Raw genomic sequence first — 23,303 nt, forward strand, 5'->3', positions numbered from 1 at the left:
TACTGAGGGACAAAAACTGTCTAAAATACCAGTGCAATGGCATTATTGTCCTTGAAACTAGAAAGGAATTTAAAATTTGGAAATAGTCATTGCTGGAACCAGGCCAAAAACAGAGAGGCTTCTGCCACCCACATATGGTGGACATGTGGCGGACCAGTTGTCGAAACACTATCATTTTTTGCTAAGGTAATGTACTTGTAGATCTTGTTGTTTGTCTAGATTTTACACGAGATATAATTCCCAGAAAGAAATACATGGCAGTCTTTAATGTAGATAGTTTATGCTTTTTACTGGTAAAACCAGAATCCAAAATATGGTTGAGGATGGTCTTTTGTTAGTGAGATTGTTGGCATTTTGTAAGTTTTCAGTTGCTTTTGACATGTTAAGGTAATATGGAGCCCAGGAGGCATTTCAATAAGTAACTCTTTGACATTTGGTATGACCAATTTTAATGTATTGTTTGTTTGTTTGTTTCATTTAAACGTTGCCTGTCTCCCAGAAGGTACCCAAGGTGGCTCACAGATAATTAAAACCAAATAAAAATAAAAATTAAAACAGTTAAAATCACCTAAACACAGTATAAAACCACCTAAAAATATACAAAAGCAAAAAGGCACAACCAAAATGCACCCCCCCACACACCAAAGCCACCCTGGTTTAACCTCTATGGTTAAATTCATATAGAGGCAGAGCTTAGAAAGTGTACTTTTCGAATTGCTGTTCCAAGCATGCCCCAGCCGCATTGTCAGTGCAGGGACGTAGCCAAGGGGGGGGGGGTTCTTTGAGTCCGGACCCCCCCCCTTCTGTTAGATAAAATGAATGTGTGTGCTGCTGTGCCACTGCACCCAAGCCCCATTATATGGTGGCACTTAGTCTGGACCCCCCCCCCCTTCCCAAAATCCTGGCTACGAACCTGGTCAGTGGATGGAAGGTCCATTGATAAAAGTAACTTTTTTAGCTCTGATGATAAGTAATAGCCTGCTTTTTAAAACTCATATAGTTTACTCTATTATAATAATAATGATTTTTAAAGGAAACAGATAACAAAAATATACCTTTGAAACCTCACACTGGACAAATAAGGCATCTTTATGAGGTACCACAGGGATTTTTTTAAAACAACTATATATATAGTAGACTCCTCTTATCAAAAATACCCCAGTGCTGTAAAATTCTGTTCTCCACGGTGCTAGGCAATATAAATATTAGATTTACAACTCAGTTCTCTGTTGCACTGTGGCATTACAGTATCTTACATGATTACAGTTACCACAGAATCCTGGCCCTTGTAAATTGTGTACGGTCATCTGTGTTTGCTACCTACCTACATGGGAAGACATTCCCTCTTCCAAACGTGACTACTACTAAATCTTCAGTGCTGTTGGAGCAACAAGCACTGATCCAGGAACATCTGATATTAAAAGCAGGAAATGATATTTCTATGTAGACATCATTTTATTTGTGTATGTGTAACAGATTCACATGTTCCAAAGCCCAATTGTGGCTTTTCACTATATTTGCACAGAGAAAAATATATCACGGAAACCCTACATCACAGAACATAATTACAATGGGAACTACATTTCATTTTCTGAATCAATTCCCTGAACCTACTAGAACAGACAGCAATCACACTAAGCAACAGAGATCTGTTCTGTGGGTGACCAGGGTGCAGCAGGTTGTCTCCAACCCCCTCTTGCCAGAAATCACCAGTGTGCCAAAGAGTTATTATTATTATTATTAATAATAATAATAATAATAATAGGATTTATTTATATACCGCCCAATCACTGGGAATCCGAGCGGTTTACAACTGAAGGGATAATAGACGGTTCCCTGCCCGTAGGCTTACAATCTAAGGTCCTGGGTCTGATTGTCACATTGGAAATTCCTGGTGGGAGGGGGATGGAAATGTCATCCTGTTGCAGGCTGGTTGCCAGCAGAACAGACCTCTGTTGCTTGCTGCAGCTCCTGGCTGCTAAGGTAGGTGAGGGAACAGTATTTGTGTTTGTGGCAATAGTGCCATAATCATCAATACAGAGTATGGCTGAATACAGAACAATTATGGAGCCATGACTAGTTTATGAATCTATAAGTGCACTGTAGGATAACAGGCTATACAGATGCCATATGTTGTGGTGCAGATGCAGTTCTCTTACACATAAGTGATGCTTGTGCACAATATGGTCTTATGTGAAACTGTTTATAATATAGAAGTAATCCAACATTTCAAATTAGTGATTCTTTCATCGGCGTGCTAGATTGTGTATTCTTGTCATGTGTCCAGCTCATCTGTGTCTTGTATCACGGGCATCACAGAGCAAGGAGGGAGGTGTGAACACAAGTCCCTGCATTTCCTCCATTCTTTCAGTTTCTTAATAATCAAATGAGGCTTGTGTGTTCATATCGTAAGAGTGAAGATACCTCCCAAGTGTGGTACAAATTGTTTTAGCTCCTGGTTTTGCCATGAAAATAAATGCCTTGGATGGCAGCAAATGTGTCTTTATAATGTCTTCTCCATGTACTGAATATCTGGAAACACTCTGTAATGACAAGAGGAAGAGCATTTGGCTCTGTAGAACCTGTTGGAGCTCCCAGAATCCTATCCCATTGGCTATGCAACCTAGGAGCAATTGAAGATGCAAAAGAACAGCGTTTGGAAGGTCACACCATGTGCTTTGAACACGTGTACCTGGTCCAATTATTTTCCTTTCTTTACCCTTAGATTGTACAGCTTTGTTTGAGCTACCTCACAAGGAATACAATGAGAAGAATGTTCTGGGACCATTTAAATATACTTCTCTTTTTTCTGTTTTCTTTCCATAAATAGAGGCAGCCTTGTTTTTTCGGGTCAGTACTCTCCACCCAGAACCCGTAAGTTCATCTGGGTAATTTAGGAGTGTTTCCAATGTATATTGTTCTTCACGTGAATCAAAGACTGGAACAATGGAGGCTTATTTTGAATATTCTTTCTGGGTTGGTGTATAGGAGAAATCCACCAAGATTGGGGCATACCCATACAACCCAGATACCCTCACATGAATTTATGGAGCAGTTTAAATGAAGGGATTATGGAGGGGGGGATCTTTTTGTGCATTATTTGCTTAGATACTTAGTTTCATTCTTAATTTGTTTTTAGTGATGTTATGAGTCAAACTGAGCACTTTTTTTGGAGGAAAGACGAGAAAATGTAATAGATGGTATAGATAGGTAGCTGAAAAATAAATAATCATGTGATTACATAACATATTTAATCTGTCTCAATGCACCACAATCTGGGGAAGATCATGTAGAAATTCTAAGTAATAATATGCAACAGCGCTGAGGTAAATTTTGTGATCAGCACAGTAGTTTCGTACAAAAACAATGAGTGGATTTTTATGAAATAGTTATCTGGGGCATTCTTGGATAATGGCAACAACTATAGCGTGAATCCTGAAAAGATACATTGATTAGTGAATCATTTTTGTTTACAATTTGGTTTCTAAATTAATAGCTGTTACAAATGGAAATGTGTCAGGGAACTGTCATGAAATTATTTTTAATACAGTATTTATATGTGCTGTATGCCTAAGATAGGCATGTCCATGAACTGTTTTTATCATTAGCTAGTTCATAATCATTAGCAAGCTTATACTGACTGCAGTCCTACACTCACAAAGAAGTAGATTCCACTGAACTCAGCAGAGCTTACTTCTAAGGCATGCAGGAAATTGTAGGGTTAATAATTTTGTTGTGTTAATAACATGCAGGATGAGGAGTGGGGTTTGGGCCAAGATGCACATATATGAGTATGCAGCTAGTTATTCTAAAGAGGCTTCTAAAATACTTCTCTGTGGTCCCACAGAAAACATGCAATGTACTCTACATGGAGCTACCCTTGTACCAAGTTCGGAAGCTTCAGTTAGTTCAAAATACGGCAGCCAGGTTGGTCACTGATTCTTCAAGGTTTGACCATATAACACCAATTTTAAAAGGTCTTCACTGGCTGCCAATTTGTTTTCGGGTGCAATACAAGGTGGTTATTACCTTTAAAGCCCTACATGGTATGGGCCTGAGTTACTTACAGGAACGACTCTCCCTACATAATCTGCCCTGCACTCTCAGAACATCGGGGAACAATTTGCTGAAATTAAAAATGTCCAGACTAACCTCCACAAAGCGCTTTTTCCATACTTGCACCTAGATTGTGGAACAGTCTCCTGGAAGAGATCCATCTTACTACCTCCTTGGAGGCCTTTAAGAGGGCAGTTAAGACAGATCTCTTCCGGCGAGCATACCCACCTGAAAACACATGGATCCAACTCTTTGATCAGGATTAGAATACCTTTTTAGCCCACTGTCGCTTTTGATACATTGGCCTATTACAGACTGCCAAAATAAAGCTGCTTCAGGTCTCTTTGGAGGTATGCTATTTAAATGATGCGTGGGTCCTAAGAGTCCGGAGGTCGTGCCAAAGCCACACTCCATTCCTAAGCACTGGAGTGCAGCTTCTGGATTCTTAGGATGCATGCATCATTTAAATAGCATACCTCCAAAGAGACCCGAAGCAGCTTTATTTTGGCAGTCTGTAACAGGTCTTTGTTTTTAATTTTAAGTGCTTATGTATTTTATTGCTGTATTTTGCATCTGTACTTTTATACTAGGTTGTAATCCTGCTTCAATCCACCTGGGAGAGGTGGGAAAATACAAATATTTTTTATTTATTATTTATTATATTATTATTGGCCCTTTTCCTGTCCTCACTGGTCAGTAATGAAGATGAAGGTAATTGTGGAAACAGATCTGGCAAGATTTCTGTGTTTCTCTGGAGATATACAAGCATACCTCAGTTAACAAAGCTTCTTTTTACAAAATACCTTATTGCATGAGGCTCTTGTCCCACTACACTAGCATTGTCTATAAAAATGCTATTCAACAGGGGCTTCTCTCTTTCCTTGCACACCTTCAGAACAATCCCAATATTACAGTGTCGACTTATGCCAAATCAAATTGCACATGACAGCATTTGGGATTGCCTATCCACTGCCTCCTCCCTACCTTTTTTCATTGCTTTTCATACACACATGTACACACACATATAAATGAAAAAACAGTTTTACCTTTAAAAAGGCATCCCCCCTTATTGGGGGGGGGGTTGTTTCTTGATCAGGGCAGATCTGATTTCCCAGACTTAAGTAATCACTTGCAGAGGAAAGTCAGCCGCTACTGATCTATCTGTCCGATCTATTTCTGGCTTTCATTTGGCAGCGATTAGTATGTCTGAAGAAAAAGGCAGAGGGTTAATGAAATAAATGCTTTTTTCCCTCCTACTTTTCCAGGTGTGTCTGAGAGAGAGTACAAGAGAGACAGAATGAGGGCATTAGTTCACCGTGATGTCATAGCATTGTAGAGAATAGAGAGATCTCAGAAAGGGGCAAGAAAAGGAGGTGAAAATGAGAAGTTTTTGTGTATGTGCATGTGTTAATAACAGATTTTTTGTGTTAATAAACATTTTTTGTGTTAATAAAAAGAAACACATTTAAAACAGTATCTCATGGGAGAACAACAGAATTATTATAATGTAATAATGCCCCACTGAAGGCACTATCATCCTGATGCAATTGCGCATTTACCTGCCTTGTATGATAAGGCTTAAAGTATTTTTATGGGAGCTCAGTCGTTCCACCCTTTCTCATCTTCTGTCTAGCTGGAAACTTTGTTTGTTTTGTTCCTTTGTTTGTTGCAGCGTTGGCATAAGAAGGATGAAGAAAGAGTACTGGGGGGGAAAAGATTTTCCCTGATAGGTGGCAGCAGCATGTCTGCACTAAACAATGGAATAAAGCTTGAGCTGGGAAAGAATGGGATTCTGCTGTAGGTGATCCTATTGTAACTGTGTGTACTTACTGTATATACTCGACTATAAGTTGATCTCATGTATAAATCAAGGGCAGGTTTGGGGGCCAAAATTATGCATTTTGATATGACCTGTGGATAAGTCAAGGGTAAAACCTAGGGGCATGTAACAAAGAATCTAAGGGATGAAGCAAAGGAAAACACACTTCCAACAGGTATAACTTTTGTGCTGATACTAAGACCTGGATGGATGAGAGTTCAGTGCTTCCAAGACAGATTATGCTCTTGACTTTCACCATTTTTTTAAATATAAAAGTTAAAGTACAGCACTTACATTGACCTGTGGATAAGTTGACTTAGGTCTTTTGGAACCTTTTTTTGACTAAAATTTCTAGATTTATACATGAGTATATACACTCATCCTTCCATATTTGCAGCTTTGATATTTGCGGATTTGATTATTCACGGATTTGATTAATATGTTCTCTCTAGGAATATCTAGGTCTTCCATTGCAACTCTATGGTCACCTTTAACTAAAAGTTGCACTGAAAGATGTAGAGATTCATAGAGAGAATGTAGCTCCTCCAGTGCAGTCCTATGGTCAGTGTCTGTTGGATGTTGACCACAGAGTCACACTGGAGGATGTAGAGATTTCTAGAGAGGTGTCCTCTCAGGTAAAAACATGGCGTTTTTGTTATTTGTGGTTTTTCCATATTTACGGGGGTCTTGTACACCTAACCTTAGCAAATATGGAGGGAGAAGTGTACAGGATATACAACAAGCAAGGCAAACAGCTGCCTTCTGTGTGTGAACAGCAGAACAGAAAGAAAAGAGGAAAGCAGGTTAGTCTGCCTTGACATCTCCCCTGACATTTTGAAAAAGAATAGATTTATACATTTTACTATCCAAAATGGAAATCATAAGAAAAATGGAGTCTGTTGAAAGAAAGAAACATCACCCTGGAATGCATTTGGGAAGAAGCTTTCAAGTGGTCTTAAGAAAATTAAAAAATATTTTTGTATACTTATGCAAGGCTTATCTTACTTGGCTGTTCCATTTCAGATGTGCATAATGTTAGTTTTGAATAAAAAGTTTGCTAACATATGTTGAACTGCTGGTTTTTTGTTTGTTTTTTAGTACAGGAACTTATCCCCAGTTTCTCCAAGTTATTTCTACCTTTGGTGTCAAAGTTTCTGTTAATCAAATACAGTCAATCTTCTACATTTGCAGGTTAAGCATTCCCAGATTTGATTATTCATGGATTACTTTGAATTGTCCCTACCACTGGAAAAAAATGTTCTCTCTAGGCATCTATAGCTTGATTTTATGGTCAACTTCTTCTGGAAGGAGACCATAGAATTGTGCTGGAGGACCTACAGATACCTAGAAAAGTGTTGTCTCAGGTAAATAAAAAAATATAGTGGTCCCATATTGATGGTTTTTCCACTTGAAGGAACTGAGGACTGACTATAGAGCCCATGAACACATCTACTTCATTAACTGAAGTATGTATATGTATGTGCCTTCAAGTCACCTGTTGATTTTGGCCATAGGGTTTTCTTATAACCTTACTCAAATATCCCATTCTAATTTCAATTCAGTTACTCAATATTTATGTTCTAATTTAAGTAGCAACACCACACACCAAAGAAAGGTATCAGCACAGGTTGGCTGAGATACATACAATTTCAGGGGAAAACACATACCCGCCAATATTTCACAGATGGAAATTGGGAAAGATGAGCCTGAATAACATCAGAATGTCAAGCTGGCAAAATGTATTAATGAGATTAATGAGAAGCCAGAGAAGGCCGTACCAGTTTGCTTTTGCCTGATCCAACAGAGAATAGCAAAATTCTGCTTCCTCTACTTTTACACTTTGAACTCAGCTCGCACCAGTCGAAATAACCTGAGGGCAATGGGGTAAAGTAGGAGCTGGGAGAGGAGAGAAACTGGATAGTTTAAAAGCAGCTGTAAAAGTAGAACAACAGAAGATTGATCTTGCTGTTGGGACAGTTGGAGGGTATGTAATCATGAAGAAGTCAAGTGAGAACTTCGGATGCCACAGAAAGTGTAGCGAGCTTTTGGGGGATATTAAATCACTTTAATCATTCACACACACATAAATACCAATGTATTTACCAATACATTTACCAATACATTTACCAAGTTACCAATATACAACACCAGAAACAAAGTTTTAACTTTTAATATGGAACACTAACACATTTTTGTAAGGAATACAGTGTCTCCTTATATGTATACACACTCTAAGATCTACAGTAAATGAACAGCCAGTGGGTTGTTTTTTTTATCCTAGTTAAGTATCACTCTGAAAACATTTATTTTACTTCTTTTGCTTATTTGATAAAGTACAGGTTTGGGGTTATTGACTGATTGTTAAGTACTCATTCTTTTAAGTATTTGCATAAAGGGGAGGGGGTGTACCTGAGAAACTGATGATAGATTGAAAAGCCATGGTAATACGCCAACTTACAATGAAGAGTGCTGTTGCTTTGTATCATTGTTGCTAAGTCTACAGAGACTTATACTGGTTGTTGCAGGCTGGTGTGGAATGGTTTCTAACACCTGATGCCCAGAATGAACCATGCAAAAAACCAAATTTCCTCAAGTAGATACATAAATAACCTGGTTAAAATTTAAGAGTGAGAGTTTAAAAACAAAAAGAAAACACAACTATTCTTTGCCCACTAAAAATCTCTGTGTCTAGATGTTTCTCAGAACATATGAGAATGCTCTGCAGGAATGAGTCTTTCCATCTCTTTTAACTGCGTGGGAGGTGCAAACACCAACATTTCACAAGACAGAACATTTGCCTTTAAGTTTATCCTTCTTCCACTGTTGCTATTTCTTACCATCACCTGAAGACTTACGCGTCTTCTCTTCTCCAGATTCAGGAATTCTTGGGAAAGTTCTTACAGATGTCTCCATGAAGGAGGATTTCCATTTGATGGCAAAAACTTCTTCTTCACTAGTGCCCACCTTTTGCTTGATGTCATTGCTCTTGTTTCCTACCAACATGTTTGGGACCTTCTATATGCCTGCTTTGATCTGACAAATCTGGTCATAGATTAAGTGGAGGTTTTCAGTTGACTGCCTACCACCTAGTAAGAGAGCACACCAACATGAACCTTGGCAATAGACAACTTCTGCATGGCAGCAAACTTGTGACTTCCTATGATGTCTCAAGAGTGCAGAGGTTTTTTTCCACAGCTAATCACCTGGCAGTAAGTGTCTTCAACAATTGAGATGTACAGTTCCCTGAAGGTTTACCTTACAAAAGGAAGAACAAGAGAACTCTTACCAACACCAACAACTCCAAACACAATCACTTTATAACCATTGCTTTGTTCTGGCATATTTCTTGATCACCTGCAATCCCAGGTCTTTACATCAGTGTTGTCACTAGGGGTGTGTGGCTAGTACTGGGTGACACCCCAAAAGACGGCTAACACCCAATTGGGCTTTCTTCTCTCTGCGGGTGAGAAGGGCTGAGTGAACCCCTCCTGACTTCACTGCAGTGATGCCAGTCTCCTCATGAGAAAGCCAGCAGCGCCACAGCAAAGGAGATAGCTGAGCACCTCCTTTTGACTGCCACCCCTGCCAGCCCCTTTGCCCCATTGGCAACTTTCCTGCACCAGGTGACACCAGAGGTGGAAACACCACTGCTTTACATACCCTTTTTGGGGAACAGGCCTCATGCCATAGTTCTTCCACAGTTTCACAACAGTGGCCACTCTCCCCACTCACTAGATAATACCAAAGGAAGCACTCCCTGGAAATGTACTCCTCCAAGTCCCTGCCAGGCAGTCCAGGCAGCAAGGCAAAAACATCATCACGCCTAGCCTGGATGGGATATCCTCTCCCTGTGCTAACCTTTCCAGTGAGCCAGAATGTCTTATTATGACAAATAAATATTTAAGAAATAAGATCATCTGTTTATAGAATAAAAAATAGAATGGCAGCAACAGAAATATAATAACATGAAGCACTATACATATTTATGTATTTATTTTGAAAATGGAGACTAATTAAAGCATAGAGTAAACCAGGGACAGGTGACTACGATGGCTACTGGGATTGTCTGTACTGGCTAGGATGCATGGAATGGCAGTTTGGCAACATCTGGCAGGCCACATGTTCCTGAACCTTATCCTCAAATATTCATAGTTTAAAGGACTGCTCTTTGAACTGCGCTTAGAAACAAATGAGAAGCCAGTGCAGCGCTCACTATGAATCTCATGATCTCAGTCTATAACCTCTGTTAGCAATCAGTCTGCCGCATTCTGTGTGTAACAGCCCATTGCCTATTACTGTCAAAAGTAGGAGACTTGACTGCAAAGAAAAATGAAAGCAATTAAATTATTCAGTACACCAAGGATACTTCCCATAAAAATGTATCAAGAGCCATGGTAGATCAGACCAAAGGCCTGCATAGTCCAGCTTCCTCTCCCCCACAACAGGCAAACAGATGGCTGGGGAAGCCCAGAAGTTGCACGTGGGGGCAATATTCCTTTCTTCTGTTTTGGATCTGCAGTAACTATTTCTGAGAGGAGAACCAGCCATTTCCAGATACTGCCCCCTGCCATTTGGCATTTCTGGCAGTCTGTGTGATCCCCAGAGGATCTCAGAGGCAAAAAATTGCTCTCCTCTATAACAAATGAAGCAAATACAGGAATTTTCACTTCCTATAATACATACATACATACATACATACATACATACATACATATTTCCTTACAAAAATCTTCATGATAAATGAGTATAACCTTCCATTATAAATGATTTCACAGAGTCTAAGTGTGAGGGGGAATCACAGGAATGTTTTTCAACAGAAATTAAAGACAATACTTCATAACTGTTTTTAAAAATCATTCTTCTCCTCCTCTTCCACTTCCAATTTTTCCACTCGAAAAATGGGGTGAGGGAGGAGTCAGGAAGAAATGGGTGGGAAAACTCACAACCTCTTTCCGGATGTTTTGCCATTGTTTTCGGGCATTGTTTTCATCTCTTTAGGAACTACCAATTTTAGTTAAAAGTCTGTCTTTCTGGCTGGCAGTATATAAAAAAAATGACCTTGTTAGCCATTCCCATCCCTTCATTGACATCCCAATTTCCAAAGTATGGCTTTTATTTTTTTTTAAATATCTTGCCTTGATTAGTTTGCCCCATTGTTCATTGTTTGCATGTGTACTGAACACACAGGATTTTTAATTGACTATCTGAAATGAATTACTGACGGCGATTTGGCTACATTATATTCAGTTCTGTAATCAAACAAATTTTGCTGTCAAACAAAAAAGATCAATGTTATTGTTAATTGTCCTACTTGATGAATTAAATAGAGTATTATTCACCCTTTCTAATTAAACTATCAAGAAAAACATACAGAATACTTCAAGAATGGACTGCCCTTTTATTCACAGCTGTTAGCAAACACTGTACATCTGATTTGTGATTAAGATACAAAGAAGGAACAATTATAGTCAGATTAATTAAACAAACAAAAAGGAGCTGGGGACCAAGGGTAAAAAAAAAATCCCTGCATTGCATTAAACTGTATGAGGGAAAGAATAAAAATTGTGCTGTGTGCCAACACCAAGTAGAGGCAAAATGTCTATTACAGTCTGCCCCAAGCTGCTCCCCTTTAGATGTGTTGGTTTACTGTTCACATCATCCCTGAGCCAGAATGACCATTGGGGTGAGTAGTAAGATTTGTAGCCCAACACATCTGGAAGGCAAAGCATTGAAGAAAGCAAGTTTTGTGTAATAGTTTTGGAGATGCTCAATAAAACTTTTCCTGTCTTCTCTATGTTCAGTGGAGCATACACAGGAATGCAGCCTTAAAGCCATTTCAATTAAGGCAAGGTGGGAATAGTGAAATTCTCCAGATGTTGTTCTACTGCACCTTCCAGCTGCCTCTGCCAGCATAGCTGTCCAATGGTGAGGAATTGTGAGCTCAACAACATCTGGAAGGCTACACAGTTCCCATACCTGAGCTACAGCCTGCTCTTAGTGGCTGAAAAGAATGGGCTGAATTCTGTTAGGGCCCAAACAGATAGGCCAAAATAAAGCTGCTTTGGGTCACTTTGGAGGTATGCTGTTTAAATGACACACACATCTTAAGAGGCCAGAAGCTGTGCCAAAGCTGTGCTCCAGTTTTTAGGACTGGAGCATGGCTGTGGCATGCCTTCCGGCTCTTAGGATGCATGCATCATTTAAACAACATACCTCCAAAGTGACCCAAGTGGCCTGTCTATTTGGGCCCATAGTTTCAAATAGAATAAACCCATTGAACCATGGGACTTACATATGTTCTGACCTGTCATTTGACAATTAATGCAGTTCCTCAGGGTAGAGCTGTTGGGGGTACAAAATGAGGGCATTGCCCCCCCCCAAAAAAATTCCCCCCCCCCCCAAATTTTCCTTTAGTCCCCACATTTCTAGCCTTTCAGAGAGAGACACAGAGAGAGTGAAAACAGATCACACATATAACTCTTACATTTGCTGTCTTCATATTTTCTTGGTAACTTTGCCTCTTCTTTAGATTTATTTCAAAATGCTCAACTGGAGTGTTAAGTTACTGCAATGCTGGAAATCTGGGGACAGAAGGTAATTTTTATTTGAGGGCAGAATGATTATTTTGGTGAGGACAACCTGTCGGGATAACCGATTGACTTCAGATCAATATCCACTTATTTTAAAAACATAATTTCTTTTTTGTTTTTTGAAGCATGCTTAATGAACTTTTGCGTTTGAGGCATATACATACTGTATGTATCAGTTTTTAAAACCTGGCACTCTGGGTGTACATGTTTGTGTGTGTATACAATGCATATTTAAAAGTCTCTTGCTAGTCTTTAAAGGGAAGGGAATGCCAAATTTATTGTTATTTGTTTATTTGTTTAATTTATATCCCACCTTTCTTCCACTATGGGATCCAAGAAGGATTAGTCGGTGCAGCTCCAACAAAATTGTTCAGGATCTGGGGGGAAGGCGTGCATCTCTAGTATCATGAAAATCATGATCAGCTAGGCTTTTCTTTTTGCCTCTGATGAGCATATTGTTTGTGCTTTGCCTTGACTTGATCATGTTATGACTAAGGCAGTGGTACAAGCTTATTTTATTATTGCTGTATACTCTATATCTAATGGATAACAGCATGAAATACAGTCTTGTACAAGAGGTGGAAGTAGATCCATTGTTGAAATTAGAGATGTGTGAACCTCTCCCTCTCTATGCATCTCTAATAGTAAGTCTTTTTCATCTTCTCTGAAAAATCATTTGAAAAAGAATCTCCAGTTCTCATAAAGTTTTCTTGAAGAAAATCCAGCAGTAGCTTTGGAATAGCATGGCTTCTGGAGAAATTTTACTGATATTTAATGAAATGCTTCACTTCTCTTAACATTCCTTATCTGCATTTCCTACCTGAAAGGGAACCTCACATTCACTTTAAATTTCATTTTGGGGGGAAAAAAAAGCAGAGGATGAGATAGGTCAGTCTGAAAGAGAATGTTCTGGAAAATCTAGGGAGAAAGAGAGGGAACTAGTGGAAAAGTTGTTTTTTTAACCAATTCATAATTCTACCTACCAAAATGTTAGGGTAGCTTGCAAGCTATGGCACCTTGAGTTAGCTTGTAGGTAACTCAGAGTTCTTAACACTACATTATCTCAGAGATTTTCAGCTCTGTGTTCAGCTGGGTGTGTTTTTCACTTCTACATGCTGAGGCTGTTTCTGCTAATGGCTGAAGAAATGGAACATTACACCATTTAACGGTGTGGGTCACATTAATCACTGAGAATTCTTTTAATGTCTCAGAAGTAACTGTCAAACTGGACATACTGAATCTATTTAAACTAAAGCATGCCATTTTTTATCTACAGTGATCTTTAATTCACATAAAAGGGTCAAGAAAATGTGATTAAGTGACAGTTTTAAAATGTACTATAATATTAAATAGCTTGATTAAGTGACAACTATAAAATGTAATACAATATTAAGTATCTGGCTATGTCCCAAAAGAACTTTAAAGTATTTTAAATGGTTTGGGAATTTAGTAACCCATTAGGGGTTTAAAAAGAAAAGAATTAATAAATAAAAACACATGAACCCCTGCAATGTACCCTTACAAGGTACATATGCACTTGCAACAGCATCCCAAACTGCAAATAATGTATTGTCATGGAGGTAATATGTAAACTAAATTAAGTGAAGTCCCTTATTCCTCATCCTCAGCTGAAATGAATTCTAAGTGTGCATAATTTACAGTTGCTCACATTTCTCCTGTTATCTGTTCTTTTCATTCTTTTTTTAATCCGTTCTTTGTTTCCTTCACACTTTCTTTCCTTTTGTTGCAATTGCTGTTTCACATTTAAAATTGCAGCTCCTAAACTGGGACGGGCAAGGCTGCATACTATCACGCTATTTATTCAACGTGTAAGCAAAAAATATTGTATGCACATCAAGCAGATGCAGAGGCAGGAGGTGGGAAAGTCGGGATTGTAGTTGGAGTGGAGAAGGACATTAACAAGCTAAGATATGCAGATGACATACTACTACTAGCAGAAACCAACAAGGACCTGAAGTAATTACTGAATAAATTTAAGGAGGAAAGCACCAAGGTAAGCTTAATGCTGAACATTAAGAAAGCAAAAATAATGACTATGGACAATCTTCAGTGGAACCTCGCCTTACGCGGAGGATTCATTCCAGACCCCCCCCCCACATAAGGCGAATTCCGCCTATGCTCGAGCCCCATTCAAGTGAATGGGCTTGTGTGTGCAGCTGCACGGCGGTGCATGCACGCCACAGGCATGTGCCCCATTCATTTGAATGGAACGCACCACCCCTTGAGCCCTGTGCGCTCCTGCACGGCTTGAGCACCTATGCTCAAAGCTGCGTATAGCGCACCCACGTATAACGTAGACGCACTGTACAAGAATTCATCCTAAATAATGAGAAAATTGAAATAGTCAAAGACTTCCCATATTTTGGATCAAATATAGACCAGAATGGAGACCTCAGTCAAGAAATCAGAAGACTAGTACTGGGAATGGCAGTCATGAAAGCACTGGACAAGATCCTAGAGTGCAAAGATATGACTACGAACACTAAAGTAAGCATAGTTCGAACCATTGTATTCCCTATCACCATGTAGGGATGTGACAGTGAAGAAAGCTGACAGAAAGAAAATCAACTCATTTTAGATGTGATGCTGGAGAAGATTACTGAGGATAACATGGACAGCCAAGGCGTCAAACAAATGGGTCCTTGAAAATATCAAGCCTGAACTCTCCCTGGAAACTAGGATGACTAAACTGAGGCTGTCATACTTTGAGCACATCATGTGAAGGCTTGATTAATTAGAAAACAATGCTGAGAAATGTAGATGGCAGTAGAAAGAGAGAAAGACCACACACCAGTTGGTTAGACTTGATCAGTGAGGCCACAGGCATAAGACTGCAGGGCCCAAGCAGGGCAGTTGAGGACAGGGGGTCTTGGAGATATCTCATAAATAGGGTCGATCTGAGTTAAGATCAACTTGAAGGCAGCTAACAACAGCATGTTGGGACAAGCATATTTTATGCATACATGTACATAAACAGTGAAAAATGTTTTGGTTCAGATTTCAGAATTTCAGATAAGGAACACTCAACCAGTTTTTTTCCATCTGCATTTCAGCTTCCTTGGGACAATTTCTTGATGGCAAGCAGCAAGATACAGTTCTCTAGATTCATTAAAAGGCTCACTAAGGGAGAAATCCCTAACAAACTTCTGGGGAGCTGACAGATATTGCCCTCCACCTCCTTCTTTTCTCTGATTCCAGCAAGATGGCCTTGGTCTGTTCCCATCATCAAGTCTTCACTCAGCTCCCTTCCCCCCTGCTTTTTCCAAGAACTCTTGGTTGTTTCAAAGTAACTTCAAATCAAGACAACACATTCCTTTAAAAAGACAAAGAATTATTTCTGAATTTGTGACTGACAGCAGAGGAGCAGTACTGGGAAAGAGGTAGAGTTGATGGAGCCAACAAAGCTTCAGAAAAAGAAGAAAAATGGAGGGTGTGAGTCACTGACAGAGGAAAGGGAACCTATTTTGGAAAAAATAGACTGAAGGAGAAATATGGTATGCAATTCAATGAAAATAAGGGAATAGAAAGCAGACGTTGATACACTGCCCAAACAATTATTTTAAACTGACCCATATTAGTTCCCTCACTGGTGCTGTTGAAATCCTTGTTCTCAAAAAATCTGCCATCTACTGAGTGAGCTCACTGGTCTTTCTTGCTCAGTGTTGTCTGCTACATTGACAAGCAGTGAAGGCCAAGAATTTCAGTCCTACCTGAAAATGCTGGAGATTGAGGCTTTTTCAGAGCCTTTTCTTAATTCACATCACAGGAAGCTGCTGTACACTGAGCAAGACTATTGACTCAGTGGTGGTGGAGTTGTTAAATGCTGGTATTGCAGATATTCATAGCCACATGGTTGTGAGTTTGATCCCAGGCCTCCAGGGTCCACGCAGCCTGTCATCCTCCTGTACATTGCTAAAATGAGTACCAAGTTTGTTGGGGGCAATTAGTTTACACATTGTAAACTGCTTAGTGCACTGATAAGCAGTATAGAAATGTACTTGTTGCTGTTGCTATTGTTTAATGGCAGCAACCACAATACCAGTTGGTTATGATTTTCCACCCAAAAAGATTAAGGTTGCCACATAGCTAGCTGGGTTTTATTGATTTCAGAAATTCCTTTGATATGCATTATTTCTTCTCTCTATCCTCGCTTTTCTAAATCCAATCAGAATGCTAGTATTTTCAGTGGATTAAGAAAATTTTGGCTATATGCTTGCGTAGAATTAATAAGCAATAGCAATAGCAATAGCAAGTACATTTCTATACTGCTTACCAGTGCACTTAAGCACTTCCTAAGCAGTTTACAAAGTGTAAGCTTTGGAGCGGGGTTGTTTCCTCAAGTCAGTCTTTGCTTTCTCTTCCACAGTTAAGTTGATAAAGAAATATTTTCAGTGACATGACTCTCTTAAGACAAATAGAAAAGCCAATCAAAAGAATAACTTGCAATTTAAAAAATACTACAGTATCTAGAGCCAACATGATAACAAGAAAATCTGTATGTATTGGGAGGAGTTTGTAGGTGAGTTTCCACATATGGAATATCTTCAATAAAAGGGATTTATTATTATTATTATTATTATTATTATTATTATTATTATTATTTTAAAATCCAGTTATGTGACATTTAGTATGGTGGCTTTTCAAGGAGGCTTTTTGGGAAGCAATATTATTTATTTTAAAAGGAGCCCTGGTGGCGCAGTGGTTAAATGCCTGTACTGCAGCCATTCACTCGAAACCACAAGGTTGCGAGTTCAAGACCAGCAAAAGGGCCCAAGCTCGACTCAGGCTTGCATCCTTCCGAGGAGGAAGCTAAAATGAGTACCCAGACTGTTGGGGGCAAATTAGCTTACTTGCTAATTAGCTTACTTCCTGTTCACCACTATGATCTTTGGAATAGTGGTATATAAATAAAACAAATTATTATTAATTAATTATTTTCTTAATTACCTTCATATTCCATTGAATCATCTGGGTGATGACATATTTGGCCTTTTCCCGTCTTAAACTCATATCAGACTTGTGAGGTAGGTCAGGCTGAGAGTGTGTGACTGGCCCAAGGTCACTGAGTGAGTTTCAAATTTTATGGGGACATGGACGGCTCAAGTCCCTGTACTGTATCCACTACACCACACTGGTTCCTGGTGGGAATTTTTGTGAACTGATAAACTCTGGAGCAGGTTGTTGTGGTCATGAATCTGTGGGTGCACTTTGGGCATGGGCGACTGGTGGATCTGCTGCTGTCTGGGTAGCAAATGCACTCTTGGATTTACAATCCACTCACAGCTGCTCTACACTGTATGGGAGCTCTCCCAATGTCAGCTCCTATCCTTTAAGAGGTTTGGCACTTGGACAACCTCCATACAGTTGGGACAGCTGAAGCACTGGCAGTAAAATCAAGAAAGCATTTGTTGCCCTCATGGCAGCAGATATGCCAACCACATTTGAGTTTCGGAAAACTAGCCTGAAGTTTATGAGTATGGTACACATGTGTTCATGTATGCATTCTGAACTATGTTTTTTTAAAAAAAATTTTAAAAAAGGGGGGGAGATTTTCCTCTAAATTGTTTTATATAAAGCCTACTTAATGAAGGCTAATAATTATGATGGCCTCAAACTTTGTGGAAGCCACGAGTGACTCCCTTGGATCACTTGTTTTCAAGGCACTTTTTCAGGAGACGTGTTGTCCAAGGTCTTGCATTGTCATTCCATATCTGTAATGGAATATTAAATAAGGTTTGTTCATACATAGCTGGGATTCAGCTATTTCTATGTCAATGAATTATTCTGTCAAATTAATTAGTAACACAAATGAAAAGCCAAAATACCAGTTAAACTAGGAATCCTCTAAGTTATATGTAATTATCATTAGGTGATGATATATAGGAAATGACTAGATATCTGATGGCACACTGGTATTAGTATATATGTGTTGATATTATTTTTATTACTATATATAGGACTAGGCTGTCCGGCTTTCTATACAATGTATAGAATGTAAAATCTGGCTTTGTTTGAAAGACTTTGGGATCTAATTATTCCATTGAACTTACTCATGTAGCAGGATAGGGGTGGGTTAGCTGTTTTAACTTGTAATCTTGTTTAACACGTTTAGTCTGATATTTTTTTACTTTTTAAATTTTATGGTGTTTTAAATTGTTTATGTTGATTTTAATATACACCACCTTAAACCTTAGGGCAGAATATAAATACTATAAATCAATCAGTCACATTTTCATCTCCTCCCAGTCTCTTTCTCTCTTACATGAAGAATTTCTAACTGTTACACACACACATCAACTTCACAAGAATTCAGCCCAAATCATAGGTTTTGACCTTGTATTACAGGGAATGTGAAGTTTCTGACCTAGCAGAAACTTTAGTCAAAAGAACTTTGACTTTGCAACTGTGAAAGCATTTGAACTAGGGAGATGGCACCCTTTCACACAGATCAGTCTTTTGGGCAGAAGACATTAAAATATGGTAACATAATTTTGGGATACCTTTAGTTCCAATAATACGGTAATTCCTGAGAACAAGCCTAACTTCACAGAATATTTTTAGTTGCTAAGTGTGGGGTGGGATATTGCATGATTTATCCTTATATAAGCAAAAAGATATAGTTCACTGGACAAAAGCGTTGTGTTATTAATTCTTTTAATTGGAAATAAGCTTCCTTTGAGCAAATATAATCTCACTTTGTGCATTTTTTTTTTTTTTTGCAGAAAGGCACAATATAAATTAAATAACATTTTGAAATGTTTATTTTCTCTCCAATACATGAAAGGAGATGTGGTAGGGTTCTGGACACAGCATCCATAGGCTGTTCATTTACAATGAATTTTTCAATAACGTAGTCCTTGTAAAATCCAAAGCTTGGAGACATATGCAAAGTTGCTCATCAGTTATCTAATGGAGCGAGAGCATAATTAATCTGATATAACACCTAGAAATAATTGGTGCAGAAATATATTTCCCAAGGTGACATGGTTGGTTTCTTCATGGTGTTGAGTCAACTTATATTAATCACATCATAAAATAGTGTCAATTTGTGTTCACAACTTTCGTATTTGTTACAGGTTACCAGGCATATCATCTAGATTTGCTCTTGCAAATAAGGACATGGAGAATATTAGGGCAAAGATCAAAAATCACATAGTCAAACGTGTGTGTATGGAAGAGTGGGGAGAAACCCTCTCTGCAATCAAAGACAAATTACTCACATGGATACTGGGATGTAATGTCATCAGAACAAAAAGCATAGGGCCTCTTTGACAGGTGCGACAGAATTATTAATGCGGTTCAAGCCAGAATTAATTTGAAGTGATGGTATGAATACCCTGTCATGTTGGTGTGTGATCACAACTTTCTTTGTGGGCCTTACCAGCATACTAACAGAGTTGTAGTTGCTATAATTATGTTGCTCGGAGCATTGTTATTGTGCTAATTCAAGGAAACAGGAGCAACAGAAGATATGAAGACTCAATCTTAACCTTATTATCATTTTTGATTTCCTTATTATTTTCAGGTTTTCTTCAGGAAACTGTCGTTAAATGCTAAACTGGCATCCTGATCCCATGGTTTAGCATAAGACTGGAAGGTGGCATGACACTGCTGTGTAAATATTCCCTCGCTATCCTCACTGATCAAATAATTGGTGGTGTTCATGCTTCAAAATCTGAAAATCTTGTTTGACCACATAGTGAGATGGAAGAATGTATTAGATAAGGGCTGAAGAACTTTCAACCAGTTTTTAATACTATGTTTGTTAGTTTAAAGGGTAAGATGAATCTCTGATCTTCACAGAAATAGAAGTAGCAAGACCCTGATTGTGGTTTTGTTTTCTGGCTTGGCCTCATTATAGAAGAAATATTTAAACCTTCCCTTACTATTAGAAATGGTTGACATATTGTATTCCTTCCATCTCTGTGTGTGTGTGTGTGTGTGTGTGTGCGCGCATGTGCGCGCATCTGCTGGAGGATGTAAATTGCTTGGAAAGGCCCGGTCCTTACATGGGCCACCTATACATTCACCCATGCCAATCACAATTGATCTGACTGCACTTGATCAGCAGTCAGTCACAAGCCCTATGCCATCTTTCACAGAAGGTCATCTAAGAAGCATTATAACTATTACTCACAATAAAAACTTATATAAAATATTGTAAAAGACTTAGGTATATTATTTTAATCATCCCTATAACAGACCTGCATAGGTCAATATTGTTGACTGACTATTACAGCTGTGGAGTTAAGACTAAGGAGCTTATCACATTTTTGAATAAACCGACTTACCTCTTCTGTTTTAAAGTCGAATGCGGGATGCAGCCGGGTATTATCACACAGAAAATGTTGCCAATACCACCGCCTGATAAGCTCCTAAGAGGTAAACAGTTTGTCTAAGGCAAACGGTGATTTGGGAGGGGGTCCCTGAGGTGAGGTTCTAAATGAAGACTCAAGGTTCAGAGCTCTTAGGGTAAAATTAAACATATCAAGCACATATTGTGCAGTTTTATATTTCCTTTTTTGTTTGGTGCCAGTGGTTTCCCTTCCCCTTTTAAAATTCCCACATGGGGGTATTTAAATAAAAACAACAACAGTGGGTTAAAGCTCTTGTGATAATGGACTTCCCACATTATATAGGCAACTTTGTTGAGGAATAGTCTTCATCCAAGTAACAAAGGGTTAGTTATGTAAAACTTCATTTTTATTGGGGTCAACATCACTGGAGAGTCATTGGCCTGAAACAGATGGGCCAAATGATGCGATCTCCTGCTTTTGGGGCACAGCGTTGAGAATACACATGCCCCAAACACCATCTGCATCTTCAGAAAAGAACCAGGTCAGAAAGGAGTCCCAATTCAGGACTGTGGTGACAGCCCGGATTAGGGCTGTGCATGTGTGGTCACCATGGCCCCGGTGTGAACAATGCCGCTGCAGCCCCAGCACAATTCATTTGACACATCTACTTTGAGCCATAGACTATGACTCTGGAAACCAGGGTTTGAATCCCCTCTCAGTCATGGAAACTCACAGAATTACCTTGGGCAAGTCACATGCTCTCAGCCTCAGCAAACCCCATAATAGCTTCACCTCAGGGTTGCCATAGGTTGGAAATGATTGAAGACATACAACAACAACAACAACAACAACAACAACAACAACAACAACAACATAAAAGTCCCCCAGTCATGCTTGATGAGAGAGCAGCTGCAATGAGCAGTGGAGATACGTTGTTCTTCAGTCAGGGTGCAGCAGACTTAAATTTTCACCCTGCCCTCCTGCCAGTGATATCTGGTGCAAGTAAGAATTGAAACAGGGATCCTGCTTCTGTTTGTCACACCAGAAATAACTGGTGGGGGGAGGGTGCAAATGTCAGGATGCTGTACTCTGATCAACATGACTAGAAATCTCATTCTTTGCACCAGCAGCTCCCAATTAAAACATGATTGTTGGGTGTCAGGCCAGGAGATATTACTTCAATTAAGTATGTTTGACTAAGCAGCTGATCTAGGATCTTAGCCATAGTGTATACAGGACCCTCAGTCACTATGCCAGAAGTGCTTGTTACATTCCTTTCAAAGAAGATGTCCTGAACCATAGGTTGTTTAGGTTTTCTTGCAGATACATTTTATTTTTGTGTTCCTGCTACCAAAATGAACTAAATAACTTGAAGATGTACTTGTATCCAAGGCATTTTTATGTGCTAACTTCAAGGGGACTGCATTAAATATATACAATTTTGTTGTGCTTCTTGTTGTGTGCCTTCGAGTAGTTTCTGACTTAAAGCGACCCTAAGGTAAACAGGGTTGTCTATCACAGGGTTTTCTAGGGATGAGAGCGTGTGACTCATACAAGGTCACCCAGTAGATTTCCATGGCCAAGCAGAGAATTGAACGCTGATCTCCGGACGTAGTCCAACATTCAAACCACTACACCATATTGACTCTCTCTACACAATTTTAGTGAACAAGATCTCTTTAACAGTATTTTGTGCCAGTTTGTGCTGTAGAAATAACCTTATTTTAATGGGGAAAGCAGGGGGATACCTTGGGAATCTGTTTAACATCCAACTGACATCTGAGTTGGATGTCAAAATAAGAACAAAATGAAAATGACTTATATATGTGTCTGTTACCTAATTTATTTCTTCCTTATTTTGTATATGTGGATCACCATGGCCAACTTCAAAGACTAATTCTCATTCTCCTAGAAACAAACATTTATTAAGCCCATTACTGAGAGACTTTAACTTACTAAGACTTGCAAGAAATAACGGCGGTCCCTCTTCCCCCAAATGCTTAGTTTATCCTCTGGAAAATATACCCACATGTCTCTGTGTGAAAAGATGGATCTTAGTGCTAATTTTATGATGGTATTAAGCAAACAAATGACAAAGTCTACATTCCTGTGGCGTTTTTACCCCATCTCTGCCCCCAAGTTCTTTGCTTGAGATTGACCGAAACAAGCAGTTGATAAACAAGGCAGGCGATAAACTGCCAGATGTTCTCTCAGCATGCAAACTAGGTTTATGATGTTCTTTTTCAGTAAATGTATATCTTACACCTTGACTATATGTGCAACATACTGGTAAGCTATTTAAAACTGATTTTTATGGGGCAGAGATCTACATGCATGCCAGGAACTTCCAACACATCCAGAAGGGCTTTCTGTCTCCCCTCCCTCCCAGTCCTCCAGTTGCGCAAATAAATTCCTACATCAATGCACTGCACAGTGGACACAATGGCAAAGGAAGGGGCTGGGCTGTTTTCCTCTCTGTCCCTTCCTTTGGCGTTCATGAACACAAGACTATTTCTTGAT

General features: G+C 39.1%; 1 pseudogene; it reads right to left on the bottom strand.

Annotated features, from left to right (window-relative positions):
* Positions 1-8,653: 8,653 nt before the first annotated feature.
* On the bottom strand, positions 8,654-9,216 carry LOC121919118 (annotated as a pseudogene).
* Positions 9,217-23,303: the final 14,087 nt, after the last annotated feature.

The sequence above is a fragment of the Sceloporus undulatus genome, chromosome 1, assembly GCF_019175285.1.
Source record: "Sceloporus undulatus isolate JIND9_A2432 ecotype Alabama chromosome 1, SceUnd_v1.1, whole genome shotgun sequence".
NCBI classification, from domain to species: Eukaryota; Metazoa; Chordata; class Lepidosauria; order Squamata; family Phrynosomatidae; genus Sceloporus; species Sceloporus undulatus.